Below are 14649 nucleotides of genomic sequence, written 5' to 3'. Positions count from 1 at the left end.
CTAACCCCATGTTACTCTCTGATGCATCCATCAGAGTGTGAATGTTAGATAGGAAGCACTTAGAAACAGCATTAAAAAATGCTTTGTGAATGCACAAGTTGTGTGAAGCCCTTTGAATGCTCAGAGTAGAAAAGTGCTATACAAGAACCAGTCCATTTACCATTTTGGGAGAAAATGTATCTCAGCTGTTCCAATAATCCTGACACATAAGGGATCACTGAGGGTTTTTGCTTAGGCAGCAGTTGTCCTTCTTCTCTCCTGGATTGTCTGGGGCATTCTTTAGGTGCAGGTTTGACAAATGTCCGGCTTGGATAACCATATTCACTTAGGGCCTTCTTGATGTGATGTTCTTCTGCTTCCCTGGCAGCTGTTTCTGTGGGAATGGTGTTCTACCCTCTTTTAGAGTTGGATGTCTCGAGACCGGTCTTCTCGAGGCCACTTTTACGTGATCTTGGTCTTGTCTTGGTGTCGACGGACTTACATGTGTGTTTATTTCATATTTTCAGTTGTTACCCTCCACGGCTAAATAAAGCACTCTAAATCAGTTTCAGTTATGTAGTGATGAACACAACAATGGACATAAGGGGCTTCTTTCAAAGAAATAACTCAGGTAGATGTTATTTTATATATTATGCTTTGTATGTTGTTCAGTATATTTCTATGCAAAACAACAGGAATTTCAATACACAGCAGTACAGTTGAAACCAGATATTTACATACACTTTAGGGAAAAAACAAAAAAAAATTTTTTTTACTGTTAAACATCAATTTAGAGTAAATTTTTTTTTTGTTTTAGATAAATAAATATTCAAATATCTTTTGAATTAGTTAAATGTCAGAATAAAGAGAGACAGATCTGTCTATTTTTTTTATCACTTTCATCAAATTTAGGAGTACATATACACTAAGTTTACTGTTAATTAATAAGAAAACTCCAGACGATTCCATTCCAGCTGAAGAAGCTTCTGATAGGTTAGTAGAGTCCATTTGAGTAAACTGGTGGCACAGCTGTGGATGCATATAAGGCAAAACACAGAGCCTGTTTCTTTGAAATGGGAAAATCAAGAGATATCAACCAAAACACCAGGAAAAGAATTGTGGACCTCCATAATTGTGGCTCAATTTTGAATACAATTTGGTGCCATTTGCAATTAAGAAATACATAAAATTTCTCTCTTTACTCTTAAATTTAACAAATACGTTTTTAATATTTAGCAATCTAAAAAAATAAACATTTAGTCTGATTTGATGTTACAATTAAAAAAGTGTTTTTAGCTGAAGAGTATGTAAATATCTGGTTTCAACTGTATATATGATGATGTTGGTGTTTGGATTGATTGTCAGCACAGAGAGGGAGATGGAGAATGAGGACAGAACAGAGATGGAACAGGAGCCAGGTGAGATAGACATGTTAGTCAAATGGTTGTTTGCCAAAACTCATCAGAACATGTATCTAGTACCTAGTGTATCTTTTTAGATACCATTTGTTACTTTTCAAATTCTATATTTGTTAAGTTATGCAGGCTTGTTTGCACAACAAGGCTAAATAATTATATAAACTTTTCTCAATCTAAATATTGTACTTTGGTAGAATTAAAAAATAAGTGTAGTGCAGGTCTATGATGATTTTTAGTGCTACTATCATCTAGTTCTGATTCTGGTTCTGTCTTGGTTAAATCCCAAGTAGTCCTGATTTTGAACTGTTGTAGTCCTGTTTTAATTCTGGATCAGTTCTGGGTCTGGTTGAATTGGGGTTTAGTCCCTGTGTCTTGATACAGCCCTCATTTTGTTCTGCCTTAAAAAACTAGTTTAAGGTATTCTGCATATGTGATATATATTTTTTTCCTATATGAAGTCATTCTTTTTTTTTTACAAAACTCAAAACACAGCCTAATAAATCTTTCAGCCCCCCTGGGTAGTACATGCATACTACCCTTTAGGGCTAAGCCCTGGGTGTATAAAATGTCTAGCTCCGCCTCTGGAGTCAACAGTATCCATGACACACAACGTAACGTTCGATGATGTGTCATGCGCAAAAGCATCAGCTCTAAGAGCCGTGCTTAGAGAGTGCTTTGTAGTGAATCAGAAGAGTCGACTCCCATTGAGCGAGAGCCGGCTCCTCACTTAATTTCCTTTTGCTGCTCAGCTCTCACACAGTGGCTCAGCTATGCTCCAATCGCTCCATATTGTGGTCAATCACATGCGAGGATATAGGATAATATCATTATGTAAAAAACAGAGAGGGTGAGAGAAGCGACAGTCAAGTGGAGCATGCGTCTGTCCTCTCTGTAAGTGAGTGAGACAGTAGACAGCATTGAGGAGGACTGTGTGAGTGCATCGCAAAAACACATAAATATGCCTGACACCCATAAATGAAGCAGCGGTATACGGTATACACCTTATGATGTCCCACCTCTAATGGGTGTCCCCCAGGGCACCCATTAGAGGTGAGGTATGACTACCTACCTCTAAGTCAGGGGTAAGGAACTCCAGGCCTCGAGAGCCGGTGTCCTGCAGGTTTTAGAGGTGTCCTTGATCCAACACAGCTGATTTATATGGTTCTGATTTAAAGTTCCCTAGAGGCCTGGTAATGAACTAATCATTTGATTCAGGTGTGTTGATCCAGGGTGAGATCTAAAACCTGCAGGACACCGGCTCTCGAGGCCTGGAGTTCCCTAACCCTGCTCTAAGTGTATTAACATTAACAACCTCAATTAAATGTAGGTAAATTATGCTTAATATATTATAAAACACACACCACACAAGAGTTTTCCATTAATTAGGGGAGACCGGGGATAGTTGTAACATTTTTGACATTTCTGTCTGTAAATTGAAGCTCTTTTAAGGTAGTGGATTCAAAATGTAATGCAAAGTATTTTCATGTCTCTGCTATTAAATAGTGCAGCTATTTTCTCTGCAGCACAATTACCCATTGCATGGTATGGTCTCAAACACGAAGAGTGAAATGTTACAATTAACCCCATAGTCTGGGTTAGTTGTAACATATCCTGGGGTAAAATGTAACACAATGAAATAAGGGTACTAACAAAACATTAACATGTAATCTTTGTTTATTCAACACATGAATGCACTTAGAGCCATTTGTGTAGCTGTGTGTGTGTGTGACAGAATGCAGAAATCTAGCTTTTGAACATATTCCAACCCCCCAAAAAAGACAAATTATGGAATTTTCTGCAACTGAATATTTCGTTCATTTTGGTTGGTCTTCCTTGAGTTTGGCCTCATTGGCTCAGTGGGCATTATAACCTACAACTCTTGCACCAATTTTGAACATAACAATGAAGCTGAAAAAATGTAGTTGTTCACCAGCATCGCAATTCCATTACTTTTTATCATGGCTTACCTTGGTGTGGTTTGCAAAGTGCTTCAGAAAGATGAGGGAATCTGTTTCTTGCACTCATCCTGATTTATTTCCACTACCAGTACTTCCTACTGGTCCATCTCTGACACAGAGGTCTGCATAATGTATGTGTGGGAACACAAACAGTGGAGGAATTGTGTTGCCAATGGCATTAACCGCATATACAAATGCGACCAGTGAACGTCTCTCTGCTGATGTCGTTGCCCCAACTTGTTTAATATAAGTTAAAGTAATAGTGCGGTAAGTTGTAACATCTGCATTATTGTTACAACTAACCCAGACTGTTGCTGTTACAACTGACCCAGACTCCTATAGCCATGAACTAGCTAACATTACAGCCAACGGCTAAAACATTAGCACTAAAGACCTACACAGAATATATCCCCATAGACATACAAATAACATAATTTAAGTTTGATGACTTTAACTGCAAAGCAGATAATGCTATTACAAATTGAAATAAAGTAGAAAAACTTACTTTTTGGCATACAAATTACTTTTTTTCGTGTTAAATTGTCTGTGTTTGACAAAATGTGCTGATTTTTCACATGTGATAGCAGAACTGAATTGGGCATGCACAGGATGAGTCACATCATTTGAAACTTAGCCCTGATTGGAGAAATTGGAAGTGTTACAACTGACCCACGTTACAACTATCCCCGGTCTCCCCTACTTCTCATTTATTTTGTAACAATTGTAACAAGCAATTGTTATTATTTGAAGAGTTTCAGTCAGGTTTCAGAGCTGTTCACAGTACAGAAACTCCTTCAGTGAGGGTTTAAAATGATCTTCTTATGGCGTCTGACGGTGGACTGTCATCTTGTCAGCTTGTCTTGCTGGACCTTAGAGCAGCATTCAATACTGCTAACCATAATATTTTATTACAATGACTAGAGCATCTTGTAGGTCTTAAAGGTACTGCGCTACAATAGATTGCATCATGTCTATCTAATAAACTCTCATTTATTCATGAAAATGGGGAAGCTAAGCATCGTTGGCCTGATTCAGTGTTGCCAACTTAACGACTTTGTCGCTATATTTAGCGAGTTTTCAGACCCCTTTAGAGCTTTCAGACCCCTAAAAAAAGACGTGAAAGCGCGTATCGCTTTTACTCTCAACAAGCAGCGGGTGCTGTAACGCAGTCAGTTCTTCTTTTACTCTTATGCTGTTTTGTGGATCACAAGGTTTAAAACTACTTATAAACACACACATAAAGTAACTCCACCAGAGTGCTTATTTCGGGTCACTTTTGCCAGTCCAAGCCCGGGTAAAGGAGCAGGGTTGGAATTGTGACATTAAAAAAAACAATAATTGCTAAAAGAAATTTAATTTGTAGTTCTAAATGAACTCTACATGCATTTAGGACGTTTTTTACTCACTTTATGTCTCTTCCACGATGTTATTTCTCTCTCCAACAACGTAGGTTACAATTAGATTAGCATGACCAATTATGCAAATTAGGCGATGACGTCATTTAGCGACTTCTAGCGACTTTTAGGACAGCCAATAGCGATTTTCCTTACTGAGGAGTTGGCAACACTGGCCTGATTAGCACTTGGATTGGAGACTGCCTGGGAATACCACGTGCTCTAAGCTTGAGAAAGACACCCTCCTGTTAAAAGGAAGTTTTTCCTTCTCACTCTCACCAAAGTACTTGCTCAGAGTGTGTCATATGATTGTTGGGGGTTTCTCTGTTTTCTTTGTATTATTGTATGGTCTTGTTTCACCAAGGCAGTATGAAGGCATAGCAGGCAATTTTATTGCTATGCAGATGATATCATGGATAGATAACTTTATCTATCCATGAAGCCAGGTAGCACACACCAAGTAGTTTAACTACAGGACCGAATGACCTCTAATTTCCTGCTGAGGTTTTTGCACTTGGCTGTTTGTAATTTTAAGATATTTCTACAATTTGTGCAATAGCTTAAAATTACAAATATCCTGTCCCACAGTGATGCTGAAATACTAGTTCATGCATTTATCTCTTCTAGACTGGACTGCTAGAATTCATTATATCAGGATATTCTGAAACCCCCCTGAAAAACCTTCAGTTCATCCAAAAGGCTGAAGCAAAAGTACTCAAAGGGACTAGAAAGAGAGAGCATTTTGTCCATACTTTAATGACTACTCTTCATTGAACCCTTGAATTCAAAGTCCTTCTCCCACCCATACAAATTCTTGAATATTCAGACCCATGTTATTTTACAGACCTCACAGTACCATATCACCCCAGTAGAGCACGCCACTCACAGACTGTTGGGTTACTTGTGGTTCCTAGGTCATTTGAAAGTAGAACGGGGGGCAGAGCCTTCTGTCAGCCTGCAAGTTTATATCTGTTAATCAAGTGCAGCAGCGGATCATCATTCTTCGCCAGATCGTCTGCTGATCAACCCCGGTAAATTGGCTTCATAACTTCCTAACTTTATTTTCTCCAGTGATTTCTTTGTGTAATCTTGTAATCTCATCTATTCAGTGATCAGCACCTTTGGGTCACTCTTCACTCCATCTCCATACCTACCTGGACCATCTCTGTTACCGGCCCCTTTTCATGTGCTGCTGCCCTAACTCTTGGACTTCACACCCGTGACTCTTTCTAAGGAAAAGAATGGAACTCACCTGCCTGCCCTCCAGTTGACTGCTGCTGTCTGCTGCACCTCTGGAAGACTCACCAGATTACTCCTCTCCGCTGACTGCCTGCCCACCGACTCCCACAGAGCTTTCCCTCACCTCCACTGCTTCACACACCTGGAACCCAAGTAACACAAACCTCTATCTACGAATACACATACCTTATCATAAGATAAGTACAGCGACTATCTCTGTTCTCTTCCGTTACAGAATAACCTTCCCCTGGCAAACTCTCCTAGTGTCTGGTTTTGCCTGTCTGACAAAAAAATCAGTTAAGGACTTTGAAAATTTGACTTTTGTGTCTGCTTTTGGGTCTATTCTTGCACCGCTCACGACACCTTCAGCTTTCAAACCCCTCTTCTGTGGAACCAGCTTCCAGTTTGAATTTGGGAGACAGCCATCTCTTTTAAGGTTAACCTTGAGGCAACTGTTGTTGTGAATTGGTGCTATATAAATACAGCTGAACTGAACTGAACTGAATTTGGAACGAAATTCCCAAAGACACAGACTGTTTTAGAGCAAAGCGAAATTCTAACCTTGCAAACTTAACCATTTGCATGTAACAGGTCACTTCTGAGAAGTATGATGAGGGTTAGGTCAGATTTGCTTAAAAAAATAGCTTCAGAAGAATGAAATGAAAATGCAATCTCATTACATGCATGTTGGCATCACAGTTCTTCTAAGATTTCTATTTGGGTGTCAGAAACAGAAAACAAATCCATAAAAAGTGTGGACGTGAACCTAACTCTTACACATCTGCTAACACACAGTAGTAACCTGGTGGATGTTATAACCTGGTGGGAAAGTGAGATATAAACTCACTTCCCCTACTCCATACAGTTTTGACTAGCTTTCTATTTGACAAGGAACATTTCTTTGAACAGATAGCTGTTGTCCTGCAAATATACACCAAAGGGTTGGAGACAAATCCTGCCTTGCAGCATTTTCCCAGCCTCCAACACAGTTTTATGTCTCAATTATTTCATCGATTTTATCTATGAATGGTAAAATAAGAGGATAATTCTTGGCATAATAACAATTTCCACAGGCCTTCCTGCTGAGTGTAATTCTACTGATGAGAAGGTTTTAACCAGATGCTTGACAACTGCAGATGCTCTGAATAAACCAAGTGCTAGGAACACAAGTTTAATGATGCAAAAGACATTCACAGAGAGTGAAGTAAATTACTTTAATGTGCAATTTTAAGGGATTTAGTTGGCCTCATTATGCAGAGAAACTCATAATGAGACCAGTAATAGAATGAAATGATTATTATTACAACCAGCTAACAGCATGGGTCAGTTCACCGAGGCAGAAAATGGAACAAACACTGTGTTCAAGTAAAACTTGTGAATTCCATCAAATATATAGAATACTTGAGATACATTTAAATATATGTGTGTTTATGTGTGAGAATTGCAAGTCCTTAACCTTTTTCTATAGTTAGTTTTTTGTCCTGCTTGTTATTTTTGGTCTTTCTATGTTCCTCTTCCCCCTCCTCACCAACCTGGTTATGGCAGATGACCAGCCCTTCCTGACCAACTGGAAGAAGTGGTGAAAGTCAGCTGTTGTTGTGAACTGACTATAGAAATCTAATTCAGTTTAATCCAATTCAGTTTCATTTATATAACTCAAACAGTTGCCCCAAGGTTGCTTTATAATGTAGGGTAGACCCTACAATAGTATATAAAAAACCCCAATAATCAAACAAATCTCTTTGATCAAACGCTTGGTGACAGTTAGAAAAAAGCTTCCCTTTTAACAGAAAGAAACCTCTGGAAGAACCAGGGAGGAAACTGGTTGGGGGTGAAAGAAGGGAAAAAATAAATAAATAAATAAAATTGAACTGAATAATTTGCATCTCTTTTGATTACCATTAGTGTTGTTTCTCTCTGCACCATATTAAATCTAGTAGCATTTCTTTTTATTCTCTTTACAATCCTATTTAAATGTCTTTGGAGTAATTTTGCCACATGCTTGGTGTTACATTCATTTATGTGGTTGTGTTCCATCCATTTTTTAGTCACTGTTTTGTTACTGTTTGCTTGACTTTCCAATAAGCAAGCAGTTAGAAAACAGTTATGTCAAACTGAAGCTCTAGATAAGAAGGTTCCAAATGCAGAGGGTCATTTCCAAATGACCCCCTGTCTCCCATGTAGTCCCATTGTTTAACTACTCTTATGAATGGGGTGGCTGTAGCTCAGGTAGTAAAGCAGGTCAGCTACTAACCGGAATGTTGGTGGTTCGATCCAAATATCCTTGGGCACGATACTAAACCCATGTTGCTCTCCGATGCATCCATCGGAGTGTGAATGTGTATGAATGTTAGATAGTAAGAAAAAAAATGTGCTTGTGTGATTGGGTGAATGAATTAGTTGTATAAAGCGCTTTGAGTGCTCAGATAGAGTAGAAAAGAGCTATATAAGAGCCTGTCCATTTACCATGAAGTTTTCGATGTGTATCTGTTGTTGTGTATAATATGAATACAAAATGTGACTCTTTAGGGCTCAACTTAAAGCTCGCAATTAGGTTTTTTTCTTTGGCAGCTTATTTTCACAAATCCTGAGCTCGAGGCAGTAGATGTGTCATGGTCCTGGGCCATGTTGGCCCAGTATTCTTAGTTTTCGTGTGTTTTGTATTTTGTTCTTTAATTATGCCGTGGTTCCTAGGTTCTGTTAAGATGTTCCTTATTTGATTACCCTCTGTGTATCTGTGAGCCCTCGTTTCCCCTCCTTGTGTTTTATTCCATGTTTTCCCCAGTCCGTTATGTCTGTGTTCTCCCCGTGCTCTCTCTCCTCCTGTCTGAACCTCTGTGTACTTCCTGTTTTACTTTGACAGTCTCTCGTCAGTGTTGTGTTACTCCTGCCGTGTCTTGTCATGATTATCAGTGTCACATGTGTTCCCCGTGTGTTCCCACTTACCTCGTTAACCCTCTGTGTATTTATGTCTGCGTCTCCCTCAGTTCGGTGTCGCGTTCTCCCTCATTCATGGCTGTGTGTTTCTCCGTGCAATATGTTATAGTTTCCAGTTTAGTTTGTATGGTTTTTCTGTCCAGCAATAAAGCTGTGTTTTGAGTTCAATCCTGCCTCTGCGAGCTTGCGTTTGGGTCCTCATCCTGCCGGCCTGCATGACAAGATGAACTTGAGACAAAATCTTGTGTTAGTGATTGTCTGAAATCAGAATGTAATTAGAAGCCATTGTGCATGTAATACAATGTACCCTTCTCCCAGAGCCTAATCATATGTAGTTAGTCAGTAGTCTTTCAAAAGGTGCTATATTCCCTAATAGCTGAGTAGTAATGAAGAGTAACCTAAAATAAAAAGTGTCCCTCCTGTAGGGAACAAAATGCATAAACACTGAGTCAGGGCATGACTAATAACTCGGGGGAGTTTGCTAACTATTAATTCATTATGTCCTTACCTCCAAACATGAACTCTGCTATCATTAACCTACTTCTTATACCAGCCAAAGATCCCACACTCCAATCCACTTACTACCCAATCACACTCTTAAACGTAGACCTGCAAAGCCCTTACCAGAAGTTTAGAAAAAAAAATCACTCATTCAAGATACATCCTGATCAGACAGGTTTTATCAAAGGCAGACACTCAAATAATAAAATGTGCAGACTAATTAATGTAATATATCATTGCTCCATCAAAAATTTTGAAACCACAGTTGTCTCTTTAGATACAGAAAAAGCATTTGACCTGGTAAACTGGAAATTCTTATTAGCAGTTCTGCACAAAATTGGATTTGGGGTATTCCTCATAAATTGGATCAAAACACTATACATCTTTCCAAATACATGTCTTAGGACAAATGACCTTACTCCCCAAGGCTTAAATCTAAAGAGGGAACCAGACACGGCTACCTGCTTTGCCTTTTGCTTTTTGTTATTTTTATTGAGCCACTAGCAACAGAATTCCGACAAAAGGTTGTAAGATAAGACTATATGCTGACAATGTATTACTTTTCCTTTGGAACACATAAACCTCTCTTACGTAGATATATAGATAAGTTCTCATCCATCCGAACTACTCTGCGAACTGGAGTAAATCAACAGCTCTGGCCCTGAATTGTAAATTTCAAAAAACTTCCACCACTCCACTGCAGTCTGGTAGCATTAGCTAGATAGCTTAGGGTATACATTTTTCCACCAAGCTCTCAGACTTGGCTCAATTCAATCATATTCCTCTACTATCAATGGTAGAAGATGATCTCACACATTGGAATACTTTACCTGTATCACTCAAGGGTTGAGTCACCACAATTAAAATGATGTTTCCATCTAAAATAAACTAAAAAGTCTCATGCATCTTGAATTTTTTTTATGGAAAAACAAATCATCATGAACACAATGGTGGTCTAGAACTACCAAAATGTTATTATTATTTCTTCTCCAATAGATTGCTATATGTTTCAAAATGCATCAAACCAAGCTCACTATAGAGCCCAAGGGTAGACCAAGCATTCTGTGATAAAGTAAAAATCTTGAATCTGCCTTTCATAAGCTTCAACGTTCAGCATCATAACTGCTTTAAAAACCTTAACATAAATACTTTCCTGACAGTCTTGTGGGAGACTCAAATAACTAAATCTCAATTTGCTCAGTGTAAACTAATGCATATTTGGAACAATCCAGATATCTGCCAAGAAAAAAACAATTACTATATTTTCCATCATGGCAACAAAAGGGAATGAAAAAATCATGAAAATGTTATTCAAGATGGAAACTTTATTTCATTTCAGGAACTCATATCAAAATATGGAATCAACAGCAATAGGTGTCTGGAATATCAACAGCTATAATCCATAACACACAAGAAATTTTATCTCAGTGAATTTAAATTACAAATACCTACTTGTGTAGCAGAGTTTTCATATTTCAGCACCCATAAATTGTTATCAAAAACATAACCCCTCAATGTTCCACACTTTTTTTTTGTTACTGCACTCTGTTAACACCTACATTGCTCACTTGTTCTTGGGGGTGACCTACACTCTTTGGAATAAATGAAGAAATAGACAGGCTTAGTACAGCGCAATTGGCAGTACACAAATATAGTTAAACAGTACATGAGCCATTTCGGACTTTGCAATGCATGGCGCTCTCTTCACCCCATTCGTAGGGAATATACTTTCTACTCACATGTGCATCACTCTTACTCTCATCTGGATTATTTCCTAGTCAGCAGCTCACTGTTGAGAGATATTTTATACACTGAGATACACCCTACAGCTGTCAGCGATCATGCTCCTGTATCTTTAATTCTAATATGTAAGAAGAACATTCTGCCAAGTAAAAATTGGAGATTTAATACACCATTGCTTAAAGATATTTATTAAAAATTTAAGTGCGTTTTATATTTAGACTACAATGACCTGTCTGGAACATTAGCATCTGTTCTTTGAGAAGCAGGGAAAGCTGTGATAAGAGGTAAAAAAAAAAATTAATTCTCATCACATAAAAACAAAAGAGAAAATAAATATATTCAGGAGTTAGAAGAAATCAATCAATCAATCAAATCTTTAGATGAATGTGTCCTCCCTGGAACAGAAAATGCTGAACAAAATATGTAAAGCAAAACTAGAAATAAATGAAATTATTAATAAAAAATCTTCAATTCTTATTACAAAGACCTGCTTGCAATATTTTGAACATGGTAACAAATCAGGTCGATTTCTACCTAACTTGTTGAAAATGAATAAAAAAAATGACTATATGTGCCGCTAAAGACGGCTGGGAACATAGGACATGACCCTGCAAGAGTAAACAGCAAAACTTTTTATTCACCAGAGCTAAACCCATCTAATGTTCAAATATACAGTAATTGAACATTACTTTAGTCATGCCCTTAACTTCTACTAAACCACTTTACCAAATAATGCAAGGCAGGTAGGCAATGTGACTGAAGTTAATGCAGGTCTTACTTTTTGCAGGGCCTCTTGCAGTCACATTATAAAATGCTAGTAAAATAATTTCTGAGTAGAAATGTGTATTTGTTTTTTACGGGTCAAGACAAGCTTGCATTTCAAATTAATAATGCAGATTTCGGTTTCATCATTGACTACATTCTTGATAATATTTTTTTTTATCTTTCCTGAAAACTGTCTGGCAGTTTCCTCACCGACTAAATTACTTTCACGAAACTGTATTTCTTTTTCCAAAACTGCATTAAAAACTGCAAACCGTGTAAATGCACTCAAAATTGCAGTTTTGTGGTTTTAATGGTTTTGGTTAAAGTGATTTTGATAAAATGTAAAATAATCAGTGTAGAAAGGACAGACTGAGAGCAAGTTTGAGTGTTATCAGTGAAAAAGATGCAGATCTTTGTAAAGACTGGCAAAACAGTCACCCTGGAATGTTGAGAACTTGAAGGCTAAGATCCTGACCAGCACAGCATCATCTTTGCATTCCTGAACCCTTTCTGACTACAACATGCAGAAGGAGTCCAGCCTCTACCTAGAGAAAGAGATGTGTGCCTATTCCAGTGTCCAAAGTAGAAATGGACCGATCCGATATTACGTATTGGTATCGGTGTGATACTGACGTAAATTACTGGATCGGATATCGGAGAGAAATAAAACATGTAATCCGATCCATTAAATATCAAAAAAGCACCTCAGAAAGAGGAAACCAACTGCTGAATAACAGCAGCACGTTTAAGCTTGATAAGCTGTTGTTAGAATTTATATTAATATTACTCTCTACACCAGGATCTTTTTCTACGTAGCTGACGGCTGGTAACTGTGCAGGGGCGGATCTAGCAAAGTTTAGCCAGGGCATTAACTTAATTAATTAATTAGATAGGGCATTAACAGGGAAAAGGGGGCACAAAGACATACTTTTCTTTCTTATTCTCATTTAAAATGTCTAGCTTTTAATAAATAATTATCTGAATCTTACAAAGTTTTAATCTGATGTAAAATGTATAGAAGTCCATTACTGTATATAGTAACTGTTAACCCTTTAAAGCCGGTCAGACTGGGCACGCTCTGTTTTGCGTAACTATTTTTAAATCCCTGTAGAACCGGAACCACATAAGCTAGTGCAATATTTTTTTTTGCATATGAAACCGGAGGAGTTGTACTTACATCTTATGCCATCAGCTTGTCCTATGTCACGGTTTCCTTCCACATAAAGCTTTGCAAAAATTGCATAAAAAGCGCTTGCAGGAACAAAAACATAATATTCCAGAAACAGGCTTTGCCGATCCGATCAACTGTTCGTAACACTTCTCACATTGAAACAGATGTCAGCATGAACGATAGCATGTCCGCCATTTCCTGCCCGAAACCGGAAGTGACGTCATTTTCGCGGAAAATGTAGTTTTTTATTTGTAGGCCTTAAAAGCCTATACTGGTGTTTTTATAAGTTATATGTTTGACTTTATGTTTTTCTGAATAGTTGCTGGGATGCTTAGAACTCAAATTGCACTGCTTAAAATGGTTTATTTTGATGCACATGCTGTTTTCAATCATAGGATTGTTTTTTGTTTTTCCTGCAGTATATAAAAAATTGGTGTATCTCAAAAATAAAACTATGAAGACACTCAAAATAAATTTCCTGTTGTTGTAAACTATTTTTTGCAACTTTTTTGTATTTTAAGTTTTGAGGGATAAACCTCTTAAATTTCTCCAAGTAGAAATATATGCAAAAAAAAACAAAAACGATTTTTTTTTGTAGTTTATTGCACTGTTTTGCAATTAATGTATTTACAATGGACTTAATGCATACATATTATTAAAATATGGGCTATAACAGTTGTATTGATGTATAGCAACTTGAAATGCTCCCAAAAATGGCACTACAGCATGTAAAAATATAAAGTAAGCTCTGGCGGACGGTTCTATGGTAGGTCTTAAAGGGTTAAGTCTAATATACCCTAATAAGCTATAGTACTTTTTCCTTTGGGAAGGTACCATCTGTGCAGTCTGCAATTCTGTTGAAGAAAGATGTTGAATCTATTAAATTATTCTTGAAAAATAATTTAATTCTGTGCATTTTTTTCCCACACTGCATCAAATTAAAGTTGACTATGTCGATTAAGCATCATGAGGTGGAGGGTGGGGGGTGGTTCCCTATTTTTCTTTGCTGGGAGTTTGCAACCCTATTAGTTAGGTTGCTTAATATTTCTGCTAAGTACTTTTTAAAATACCAGAATAGGAAGGATGGTGTAGGTTTAAGTTTATTAGATTGATCAGTATTGCTGAACTATGAAGTATTTTGGGTGCAGTGTACTTTTTACACACAGGTATAACAGAATAGCTTTAGTGTTGTTGTTTATTTAAACTTGAGTATGAACTTATACAAAATGCTGCAAGATATTAAAAAACTGTTTTATTGATTAAAAAACACACTATATCGGATTCATATCAGTATCGGCAGATATCCAAATTTATGATATCGGTATCGGCATCAGACATTAAAAAAGTGGTATCGTGCCATCTCTAGTCCAAAGTACTCCTCATTCTGTCTCAATTCATTAAAAATAAAATTCCAATAAAGTTTACCATTTGTAAATTTTACGTTAACTAAAACTGAAAGTTCACAGGTTTGGTTGTCTAAAATTTAGATTCTGTCACTTCTGAACCTTCCACTGGGATTTTTTTTTGTACCACTGAACTGGAAG

Source organism: Rhamphochromis sp. 'chilingali', assembly GCF_963969265.1.
Source record: "Rhamphochromis sp. 'chilingali' genome assembly, chromosome: 2".
NCBI classification, from domain to species: domain Eukaryota; kingdom Metazoa; phylum Chordata; class Actinopteri; order Cichliformes; family Cichlidae; genus Rhamphochromis; species Rhamphochromis sp. 'chilingali'.
Note: the sequence above shows the minus strand (reverse complement) of the source record.